Source organism: Budorcas taxicolor, chromosome 22 (assembly GCF_023091745.1).
Source record: "Budorcas taxicolor isolate Tak-1 chromosome 22, Takin1.1, whole genome shotgun sequence".
NCBI classification, from domain to species: Eukaryota; Metazoa; Chordata; class Mammalia; order Artiodactyla; family Bovidae; genus Budorcas; species Budorcas taxicolor.
The window spans coordinates 3,829,335-3,841,689 of NC_068931.1; positions in this window are offsets into that span (position 1 = coordinate 3,829,335).

The following is a 12,355-nucleotide window of genomic DNA, read 5'->3' on the forward strand; positions in this document are numbered from 1 at the left end:
GGGTGAGGACTGTTCCATCCAGAGGTGACATAAAGCCACAGAAGAGTCAGTGGGGTCTGGCAGCTACACCCCAAGGCTGAGTCGTCCCTGACTGGCTCTTTCACCCACCTGCACTCAGATCCCCAAGGACGGGGCCCAACCAGCCCTGCCCTGCTCCAGGCTGCATCCCCGCCCCCTCCTCCAGTCCTCCCAGACTGGCCCAGGCCTGACCCCTATGGCCCTAGGTGGAAGCCCCCATCTCCACTGACCCCAGTGTGGGGCCCCCAGAGGAGACAGGCAGCAGAGCAACCATGCTCGCTGGCCAGGCCCCTCGTGGTGGGAGGGAGACACGCTGGGAAGGACAGGGGCTGGGCCCCCCAACACGAAGGCCAGATGTGCCTGACGAGCAAGTGGGAGGGGCAGAGAAGGCCCCCGAGGCCGCGGGTCCATGCAGCAGTGAGGGTCACCCAAGCCCCATCTCGAGCCTCTGTGCCCCCCAGAGCTGCCCACACCTCCGTTCCCCCACAGCCAACGACCCTCACTCCGTGAGCACTTGTCCTGGAGACGAGGGCCCCTCTGCAGGACAGCATCACAGCCCTGTAGTGTCCCCAAAGGGGGCAGCAGGCGACAGCCACCACTGTGTGGGAGGAGACAAACCACCCCCAGAGCAAGGAACACTGTGAGGGCCGGCCTTCAAATGTCATGGGAGCAAACTTCAGGTGACTGAGGCTACACCTGTTTACCAACTGTGGTTTGTTTCAAGAGTTTTCACTGCATCCCAGTCCTGTAAGTTTCCTGAGGACAAGCCCTCTGGGGACCCCCATTTTGTATCACCTTCCCACTGAACAGAGCTGCAGGCTCCTCACCAAGGGTCAGGAGTCACCTGTTGATACAAAAGTCCCCACAAGGATCAGTGATTTCTCCCTGTCCCTTTAGGGTTAACGATGGCCACGATCAAAACACCTGGTGATCAAGAGGATTCTGTGGGTTGATTATGATCAGCAATCACTATTGGTTATCAATATCGAATATCCACAAAGGATCCTGAGCATACATACGACTCAGGTGACTTCTCTCAACTTCAGTTAAAAGCTGTTGCTCAGTAACAAACATAGTAGGTAATTTTCTCCTTTGGTGGCTGCAGTGGGTCGACCAGGTGTCCCGAAATTTGTGTCTTCCCAAAACTTCACAAAGTGACTTTATTTTGAAGCAGGATCTTTGCAGATGCAATTAGTTACATAGATATGTTTATAAAGAGGTGTTGCTGTTCAGTCACTAAACCATATCTGACTCTCTTTGACCCCATGGACTACAGCGTGCCAGGCTTCCCTGTCTTTCAACTCCCGGAGTTTGCTCAAACTCATGTCACTGAGTCAGTGATGACATCTAACCATCTCATCCTCTGTCGTCCCCTCCTTCTCCTGCCTTCAATCTTCCCCAGCATCAGGGTCTTTTCCAATGAGCTGACTCTTGGCATCAGGCACCCAAAGCATTGGAGCTTCAGCTTCAGCATCAGTCCTTCCAAAGAATATTCAAGGATAATTTCCTTTAGGATTGACTGGTTTGCTCTCCCAGCTGTCCAAGGGACTCTCAGGCATCTTCTTGATTACCACAATTTGAAATGGACCTAAACCCAGTGATTGGTAGACCTTGTAACAAGAGGAAAGAACACAGAGACACCGGCAGAGGAGGCCATGTGATGGTGGGGCAGAGACTGGAGGTGGGCAGCCACGAGCCGGGGGAGGCTGAGGATGGCCAGAGCCCCAGGAGCTGGAAGCAACGAGAAACGATTCCTCCTGGAGCCTTTAGAGAAGGTGTGACCTAGCCGACAGCTTGATTTCTGTCTCCCAGCCTCCGGCACTATGACAGAATACATTTCTATTGTTCTAACAAGTGGTTTAACTACTAAACTCCCTCTGGTTTTAATTTTTACCTGCTTGTTAAGAGCTTCACTGAACAAGGAAGAAGTCAAGGACACTAGGTAAGAGCATCAGAAGCAAAATGGAGCAGACATGAGCAACCCGACTACAGAATGAGACGGCCAGGCTGGCCCGCCGTCCACATTCGCTGACCACCTGCAGGCACACACCTCTGTGATCCCTGATGTGGGGTGAGGTGGGGGCTCCTGTCAGTGTAGTTCCCCCCCCCCCCGACCCCTGCGGTGAAGTCAGCGCCACCCAGCTGGGGACGGAGAGCCAGCCTGCACCAGAATCCTAACCCGCAAACTCATGATGGGCACTGAGGCTGGACAGACGTGTCACGGGGGTCAGGTGCTAGACCACTCCCCTGCTCCAGAGCCGGAGGGGCCCACAAGTGCAAATGCCTCAGGACACTAGGGTGTGTCCTAGAGAGGTGACCCCTCCCCTCGGGGATGTGATGCTTCCACTACTGTATTTCCCGCATCAGAGAGAGTCCGCGCTCAGCAAGTCCCTGTCGATGGCTGAGAGGGGAAAATTGTCCCTGGAGCAGCCGACACAAGGAGCCACTCCAGCAAGGCGCGCCCTGTCTGACGCAGGAGTGGCCGTCACACACTACCTGAAAAGTAAGCACTGTCTTCACACATCCGAACACTTAAACCCAGAAAAGTCCTTCCCTGGTGGCTCAGGTAGTAAAGAATCTGCCTGCAATGCAGGAGACCTGAGTTCGATCCCTGGGTCAGGAAGATCCCCTGGAGAAGGCAATGGCAACCCACTCTAGTATTCTTGCCTGGAGAACCCCATGGACAGAGGAGCCTGGCAATCTCCGGTCACAAAGAGTCAGGCACAATTGAGCAACTCACAACTTTGACTTTCATACACCGAAGCACTCACCTACACCCGGGAAACAGCCCATGAGCCGCTGTTTTGAACGGATTTATCTAAAGAGCAAGTTTGACTGGCTGATAATTACTGAGTGACTCTGAGGATCAAAACTGAAGAGGTCTGTGTTTTGTGATGGTTACAAAACTGTGGTGGGATCCTCTTTTGGAGGTGAGTCAGAAGGGGTAAAAGAGGAAGCACCAGGACACAGCACTACGATTCTTCATCCAGACAGGACGCTGTGTGTGACCAGGTGGGGCTCCAGGTGAGTTCAGCGGAAGCTCCCACCAGGCAAAACGGGACCCGCAGATCAAAGAACCGGTGGTGCTTCAGCCAGGGGGATGCGGAAAGAAGGAGCGTGATCCAGGGGAGAGAAAAGACCTGCACAGAGCCCAGGCAGCACCTGGGAGCAGGTCGCTCTCCCAGGATGGAGACAGAAAGCGGGAAGATGCTCAGTGACCAGCAGGCGGGCATTCACGGAACCCTCATCGTTCGTAAACCATGAAGTTTCTTAGGAAGGCTGTACCACGTGAAGTTTCACTCACATTTAAAGATCTCATAAAAATTCCAAACTTCACCAAAAAAATTATAAAGCAATGCGTTTCTCTCTTTAGAAGCCAGCTAACTGTCCCGTGAAATGTGCAGAACCATCACTTTCAAGAAAGAAAGACGTGGAGGGAGGTTCAGGACCGACGGGACATATGTATACCTATGGCTGATTCATGCTGATGTATGGCAGAAACCAACACAACACTGTAAAGCAATTATCTTCCAATTAAAAAAATACATTTTTTTAAAAAGAAAATGACATGTCAAAAACCAAGTATAAGAGAGGAAAAGAGAAGTAGACAGTCTGAAAAAATTCCATATTTAGGAGAGCAGAAAACTAGTTTAGATTTGCTTGGTGAAATGACAATTTACTTTTGTAAATGTTAAACTCTGCAAGGATATTACTGTGTCCCAAGGTCGAAAGTTCACAATTTATCTTTGAAGGATAAATTCTTCCAATGGGCTCAAGAAGGGAGCACTTTGGTCTGAATTTCCTCCCTCTCATAACTCATAACAAAGGAAAGCAGAGAAATAAAGGCCCATACCCTACAAAAGGACTGTCAACAAACAGGGGCTTCTCAAAACAGGGGAGACAGTGCTAGGCTTTCTCCTTAATGTCCACGGAGCTTCTTCCTCATATTTCGTGCTTTTGAGACTTTTACTTTGACCATAGTGTGTAAATCCCATGCAAGGAACAAGTCACTTAAAATCCACTCGAAAAAAGAAAGACTTTAGTGTCACTCAAAAAGGTATGTTCAAGAGAGTGAGAATTTTCCTAATACCAACCATTTACAATGAAAATTTAATCTAACCATTTAAATTTTTTATAAAAACTTTGTTTTATAAGTTTATTATTTTTATAATAGTTTCATAATTTCATGAAAATTAAAGTACATAATAATTTGCATAATGAATTTGCGCTTATTTGCACAATAAGCACATGGTCAAGGTGGCCCAATTCTTCTCATCATATGACCATACTTCTCAGGGAAATGCCAAAAAACGTTTCTTTTAAGAGTTTGAAAGGAGCTTAGCTTCGTGGTCTCCCTGAAATTTTAACCAAAAACCAAAATAAAACATTTTAGACATTAGTACCAAAATATCAATTATTCAACTAATTAAGACCATTATCTTACCAGGGGGCCTCTGAACAGGGGGCTGGAGCTGAGGATGCGTTGGGCCCCTGTTCACACTGGCCCTTTTTCAGCCCTGGGGTCCCTGTGTCCATGGGGCCACCTGGGATGCACAGAAGTTCCACACTTTCTCAGGGCCGGGGAGGGGGCAGCTGTCCCCTCTCACCCGAGCCTGCCCCCAACAGCCCTCCTCGACCTAAGAGGGAGCACAGTGGATCTCGTGACTCCAACTGTATGGGGTAAGGGCAGCTGAGCTGTGTGTGCCATTGCAGGTCTGACGGACCCCCAGCGTCCGAGATAAAAGATCACCTCCCCTTACCCGGGCCAGAGGAGTGGCCAGACCATCTTTCCCTGCACTGCTCCACTTAGAAAACAAGATGTATTGGGGAACTCATTAATTAGATATTAGGTTGGTTTTTTTTTTTTTTTTTGCCATTTTTTCAGCTTTGCAGCTTCTCATACTAAATAAATCCCATCTCATACTAAATAAATTGTCACCCTCATACCTAACATTTTATTCATGATTTTGTACTTATTTCCTTAAAGAAGTACCCCCCTCTGCCCGGAATCTGGCTCCTGCCCCAGCATTGGATGCTGTGAAGTTCACAGACTAGCCCTTGAGTCTCCGTCTCGAGTGTTTAAGCCTGTGAGCGGCCCTGGAGCTCTGCTTGGGCTCCGCAGAGACCCCAGGCCAGCCTCCTGCCGGGGGTCTCACTCGAGGAACACACTTGCTCCATACAGAGAACAAACCCTCTCCATATCGTGTTTTCCCTAGAACACTATGACTTCATGTCCCGGTTGGCTGATTCCCAATCATCTGAGAGCTCCCAGTTACCCTCCATGGGCAGCCTGAGAGCCGCCTACCAGACGTCCGCACTTGGCCAGTGGAGCTGCCTGGTGTAACAGTCGTACACGTAGTCACACGATGGCCAGCAGGGCCATCCATTGGTGCCCTGGTATGTGGACCATGTCTGCACATGTGGTGTCCTGACTGCCAGTGTCTGCTTGCAGCTCGTGGACAAGACTGCCCAGATGAACTCATCAGTGAATAGTTTAAAGGAGTTTAAAACAAAGTACAAGCCAGTTCTAGAAGGTTGCAGATAGATTCATCAGTGAGACATGGGATGAGCCATTTAAGACATGAGGGCCATTGCTAAACCCCCCTAATCTTTGGGCATCCACATTGCTGTTTTTGTTGTTGTTTAGTTGTTTCAGTCATTTCCAACTCTTTTGCGACCCAATGGACTGTAGCCCGCCAGGCTCCTCTGTCCACGGGATTCTCCAGGCAAGAAGACTGCAGCGGGTTGCCGTTTCCTCCTCCAGGGGATCTTCTTGACTCAGAAATGAAACCTGCATCTCCTGCTCTCCTGCACTGGCAGGCAGATTCTTTAGCACTGAGCCACCGGGGAACCCTTGAGCATCCATGCTGTCCTGCAAAATAATGTTGGTGCCATTGGAAAAATAGACACAAAAACTGTGTGTGTGTGTGTATGTGCCTGTGTTGTGTGGTGTACATGCACACTTATATGTACACACATATTCGTATAGGTGCAAGCATGGGAGGGGTAAGATGTTTGTTCTCATCTCACACGTGGTACCACTGAGCATGCACACACACATGGAACATGAGGAAGACACAGTCAACACTGAGGTGCAGGAACCACCCTGATGTGCAACTTTCAAAGAACAGATGTCAGGGTCCTCTGGCCCAGCTCCTGGGTTTGCACTGGAAGACTCCGTGGTGCCTCCTGCGGCAGGCAAGCGGAAGGGCTGGGACTATCTAGGCTTCATCCTGACCCCTCCTCCAGAGTTTCACCCCCCACACCTCAATATTTCAAGACAGATTCTAGGGAGACGTGACAAAAGGTGAAAATGAAAACAGCATATGGGTGGTTTCAGAGGCCAAGGAATCGGACTTCTGGGCTTGATCTGTCTGACCTTACCTATCTTATTCTAAGTGACCTACTAACAGTGTACACGCCCTCAGCTTCAGGCAGCCTCCCTCTACATGATGGAGAAAGGAGCAGGACCACGATCAAAATTAAATGACATAATACGAGTGTAGTGAGCCAGCATATGCTAAATCCAGTCACTCTACAAATACTTATTGAGCACCGACTATTTCCCGGGGAATGTTCCAGGCACGCCATGGACAGCAATGAACAAAACAGACAAAACCCCTGTCCCCAAGGAGCTTAAATTCTAGAGACAATGTCCACCACTATCCCTGCTGTTATTATATTAGATGCTGGCATTTGCAAAGGTACATCGAGAAGAATGCCACACGACATTCTACAACAACTAAATCTGTCCCTTAAACGTGTGTCTTATTATCTAGTGCGCCCAGCTGCAGAATTAACTTTGGAGACATCGTCATAAAGAAATACAATTTGGCAGCAGGCTTTCTCCCTCTGGTCCACCCTCATCTCCTTCCCCAGGGAAGGGCACAAGATGACACAGCTGGGGAGCAGTTGTAAAGAGACGGGAATTTGCTAAAACTGGGTCTCCAGAAAATCCTGACTCCCTAGGTCGGTGACCCCAGGGAAGGCTACAGGTAAGAATCTGTGACACACTTGTCACGTGGGGAGGAGCCAAGACACATCGACAGCCTTGGGACATCAGCAAGGCCCACTGGCGACAACCAGCATGGTCAGTGGTGACAACCAGCAGCGCCACTGGGCGATGATCAGCAGGGCCGCTGGGTGACGACCAGTGTTCACAGAGCTTAGCATACGCACACTGTGCATCACCCAGAGTTTCTCCATTAGACACAGACACAGGCGCCAGAAAGAGGACTCCGAAGAGAGTACATCAATATCAGCATCGCAGCAGGGAGAACAGTCTTCTAACTGAAAATAAAAGCGCTGGTGTCAAAGGACTCGGGATGCTGGAACAGACCCTGAAGGAAGCCGAGCAGTTGCCCCACTCTCCATGGCGAAGGCAAGAGCAGACTGCAGATGGACTGTGTGGAGGCAAAGAAGAAAGGGCACGTGAAGTAAACTGCAAGACGGATTTTTTGCTTCAATCCTGGTAACATTTTTTCCATCACACAATGAAATTATTACATCCACGGGATGCATAATAAAATATTTTATATGAAGTTAATGTTGCTAACTGCTTTAGTTTTCAAAATATTCCCACTCTGCTGTGAGATCCATTACCTGGAGGACCTTTCTAGTTATTTTTTCTTTCTCCTTGAACTGTCTGGAAATCAGCAGGTGCTCAAAATAAGCATTTACTGGAGAAATAAACCAACCAGTGAACAATGGGAGAAACAGGCTCATGAACTCTGAGAGTAAATGAACCCTCAGACCAGCCTCGATTTACGGTGGGGAAAGCTAATATTCATGGGAAAATGAGACCCCTCGAAGGATTCAGAGCTGGTCAGTTTGGGGGTTGAGATTAAATCCACCCCACCACAGTACAGTGCACAAGCTGGGGTCACCCGGGAAAGTCCCCGAGAAATAATGCTGAGAGTCAGTGACCCAGCCCTGCATGTTAAGACGCCAGGCAGCTTGTACGTTTCATGTGAACATTTTATTTCCTGTTTACTCCCCACGTGGTTCCAGGAGGATTCAAGGCAGTTTGATGCCGGCTTGGGAAGGCGCCCGGATGACACCTCCCGCGGGATAACACACAGACAGCACCTGCCAGCACAAGATGCGGAGGGCGGACCACCAGCTCTCGGCAACAGAAAATCCTGGGGTGCTGGGGCTTAACGCCGTCATCACCCGAAAGGGAAGGAAACTAACAATTACCAATATCGTTACCAGCGATAAAAGCAGTTTTGCAATAGACGAAATCTTTCCATGTGCTGGGTCTCCTAAGAAAACGAAGGAAAAGACAGTGCCTTCCAACATGAGACCAAAAACTCATCCAAAAACTCATCCAAAAACTCATCATAATATCACAACTTCTCCTCCTTCGAGTGTTTTATGACCGGCAAACATGAAGAGAAAAAATATTTTCACTGATATCCTTGAAGTAAGTTTATAGAAAAGTGTGTGTGTAAATATGTCATATTTAACATACACGTTAATGGAAATATCAAGAACCGTTCTCTGAATGCATGATGGGAACCAACCAACTAGCACCAAAACACACTAATGCAGCTCATCTCATAAACAAAAGATACAGAGTTTAATGGGGGGAAACCCTCTCGAGCAACCACACGAAAGCCCTGGCAAAGCAGCTACTATTCCCAGAGCACTGCCACCACCCCATCATCCGGAACTACATCTATTATGCCTTACTAGATTTCGGAGCAACTGTCCTCTGAAGAGTGCAAGATCCTGCAAAATAACGTTTGCAAGTGTGCACAAATTTTATGAGGAACGTGGAATTGGCAGAAGAGGTGGAGGAGAGAGAAGAGACGAGAAGGGGATGAGAGAACGGGGTTTGGGAGCAGGGGCCAGGGCAGTGTGTTGGGGGCAGGGGCCGGGGGGGTAGAAGGGGTAGACGTGCAGCAAACCAGCAACTGGAAATTCAGATGTGCCATAGAGGCTCCGTGGAGGCCACCCCGGCCGAGTCAGCCACGTGGCCAAACTTGGTGAACACGTGGGCAGTGCATCCGGCCGGATGGGAAGATTCCCCTCCCGCTGCTTACAGGACATATTTCAGTTCCTGTCTGTGTAGAGAGGGGCCCATCTAAAGATAGCATCTTCTCAGTGACATGATGAGGAATCTGAAAGACAACAAAACCCCAGGTGTGGCCTTGCCCTTCAAAGAGCTCTGAAGACAGCCAAAAGGGTACCCCGTTTTACAAATAACCCTACACTCTTATGTGCCTTCTAAAAGTTTTTTTTTAAGGATTTTAAAAACCAATGAATCCTCCCAACCCACACTGCACAAAGGAAGACTTACCAGCTGGCAAAATGCATCCTACATGGGGAGCAGGGCGGCCACCGGCTGTGCAGTGAGCCTTGGTGGCACCGCCCGACAGGTCAAAGGATGAACCGTCTTTCCAAGTGAGAAATGGAAGGTGGCGAGATATAACCCCTCAAAAAGGAGGTTTGCTTACAGGGTCCTTTAAACATGCTAATATCAATTCACGGGCTGACTCAGCCCACCCAGTCCCCCTAAAAAGAAGAAAAGATCCTGGCATAACTGTGACTCCCGTATGGCAGCCCTGGTCATGCTAATGAGTGGTGTGGGTTTCTCTCTTACAAGGGCGGGATGGTGGCAACGCCCTCTGTTAGTATTGCCACTGCGTTTAGGTATGTGCCAGGAAAACAGACAGGAACACTGGAACTTGAAAAGAGTTTCCTTTTTTTCTCCCTAAGTAAACTGCATTATGAGACTGATTCCAAATTCCCCTCAAAATGAGAGAAAACTGTACTTCAGTAGACGTGGGAGAATACACTGGCAGGAAAACATGTTTCTACAGTTTCAAGTTTTAAACAGGTAACTGGGAAGGTGTCAGAAGGCTGAAGATATAAGGAATACACCCCTCTACATGGGTGGGGAAGGGGGATGGTGGGGTGGATGGGGAGGGGGGAGGGGTGGGGGAGGAGGATGGGGGAGGGGTGGGAGGAGGATGGGGGAGGGGTGGGGAGGGGTGGGGAGGAGGATGGGGGAGGGGTGGGGAGGATGGGGGAGGGGTGGGGAGGAGGATGGGGGAGGGGTGGGGAGGAGGATGGTGAGGTGGATGGGGAGGGGGGAGGGGTGGGGAGGAGGATGGTGGGGTGGATGGGGAGGGGGGGAGGGGTGGGGAGGAGGATGGGGGAGGGGTGGTGGGGGAGCAGGATGGGGGAGGGGAATGGCAGGGGACAGCTCCAGGAAGAAGCCCCAGGACACAGTGAGGGGTGACACCAGCCCAGAACTCAGAACCGAGGAGGCTGCTCCAGGCCACCGGGCATGTGTGGTTCCCAGAACAGGCAGGTCTGTGAGACAGATCCACAATCTCTCCCCTCTACTCCAAAGTCCAAACAGCTCTGAGAATTTAGGGGTTTCTCCTCACTTGGTTATGCAAAGTCTAGCCTGACCTGACCTCACTGACAGGAAAAACCCAACCTAAATGTACGAGGTCTCTGTTTATTCACCCTGAGCACTGCTAATATTCATACAGTTCAGAAAATCCACGTATCATTAAGCTGAAGATGCTGCAAAATAACACAGTGCAGGCACTGAACTTCTTTTCAGAAATCTGAAAAATTCTGTCATCTAAAACCTCCAGGATTTCAGGTGAAGGACTGTGGGTCCTCCTTTGAACCTCTCACTGCTGCCTGGAGTCACTGCTGTCTGGGTGAGGGGGACAGGTCATATCAGGGCTCCCCTTATGGTTTACCTGGAGTCCAGTATACACCTGGCTCCTGAGAAGCTGTGACCAGAAAACTCACTTCCAACACGCAGAATTGCCCACTTGGAGGAAAGGTTTCATACCCTCAGAAACACCTAACAAATGAACAAATTTTTTTTTTTAATTGATGACAAATTAAGGGAAGCCTAACTCCCAAATTGGGCTTCAATGCAAAGAAATAGAGGAAAACAACAGAATGGGAAAGACTAGAGATCTCTTCAAGAAAATTAGAGATACCAAGGGAACATTTCATGCAAAGATGGGCTCGATAAAGGACAGAAATGGTATGGACCTAACAGAAGCAGAAGATATTAAGAAGAGGTGGCAGGAATACACAGAAGAACTGTACAAAAAAGATCTTCAAGACCAAGATAATCATGATGGTGTGATCACTCACCTAGAGCCAGACATCCTGGAATGTGAAGTCAAGTGGGCCTTAGAAAGCATCACTATGAACAAAGCTAGTGGAGGTGATGGAATTCCAGTAGAGCTATTTGAAATCCTGAAAGATGATGCTTTGAAAGTTCTGTGCTCAATATGCCAGCAAATTTGGAAAACTCAGCAGTGGCCACAGGACTGGAAAAGGTCAGTTTTCATTCCAATCCCAAAGAAAGGCAGTGCCAAAGAATGCTCAAACTACCGCACAATTGCACTCATCTCACACACTAGTAAAGTAACGCTCAAAATTCTCCAAGCCAGGCTTCAGCAATACGTGAACCGTGAACTTCCTGATGTTCAAGCTGGTTTTAGAAGAGGCAGAGGAACCAGAGATCAAATTGCCAAAATCCGCTGGATCATGGAAAAAGCAAGAGAGTTCCAAAAAAACATCTATTTCTGCTTTCTTGACTATGCCAAAGCCTTTGACTGTGTGGATCACAATAAACTGTGGAAAATTCTGAAAGAAATGGGAATACCAGACCACCTGACCTGCCTCTTGAGAAACCTATATGCAGGTCAGGAAAAAACAGTTCAAACTGGACATGGAACAACAGATTGGTTCCAAATAGGAAAAGGAGTACGTCAAGGCTGTATATTGTCACCCTGCTGATTTAACTTATATGCAGAGTACATCATGAGAAACGCTAGGCTGGAAGAAGCACAAGCTGGAATCAAGATTGCCAGGAGAAACATCAATAACCTCAGATATGCAAATGACACCACCCTTATGGCAGAAAGTGAAGAGGAACTGAAAAGCCTCTTGATGAAAGTGAAAGAGGAGAGTGAAAAAGTTGGCTTAAAGCTCAACATTTAGAAAACGAAGATCATGGCATCTGGTCCCATCACTTCCTGAGAAATAGATGGGCAAACAGTAGAAACAGTGTCAGACTTTATTGTTTTGGGCTCCAAAATCACTGCAGATGGTGACTGCAGCCATGAAATTAAAAGACGCTTGCTCCTTGGAAGGAAAGTTATGACCAACCTAGATAGTATATTCAAAAGCAGAGACGTTACTTTGCCGACTAAGGTCCGTCTAGTCAAGGCTATGGTTTTTCCAGTAGTCATGTATGGATGTGAGAGCTGGACTGTGAAAAATGCTGAGCACCGAAGAATTGATGCGTTTGAACTGTGGTGTTGGAGAAGACTCTTGAGAGTCCCTT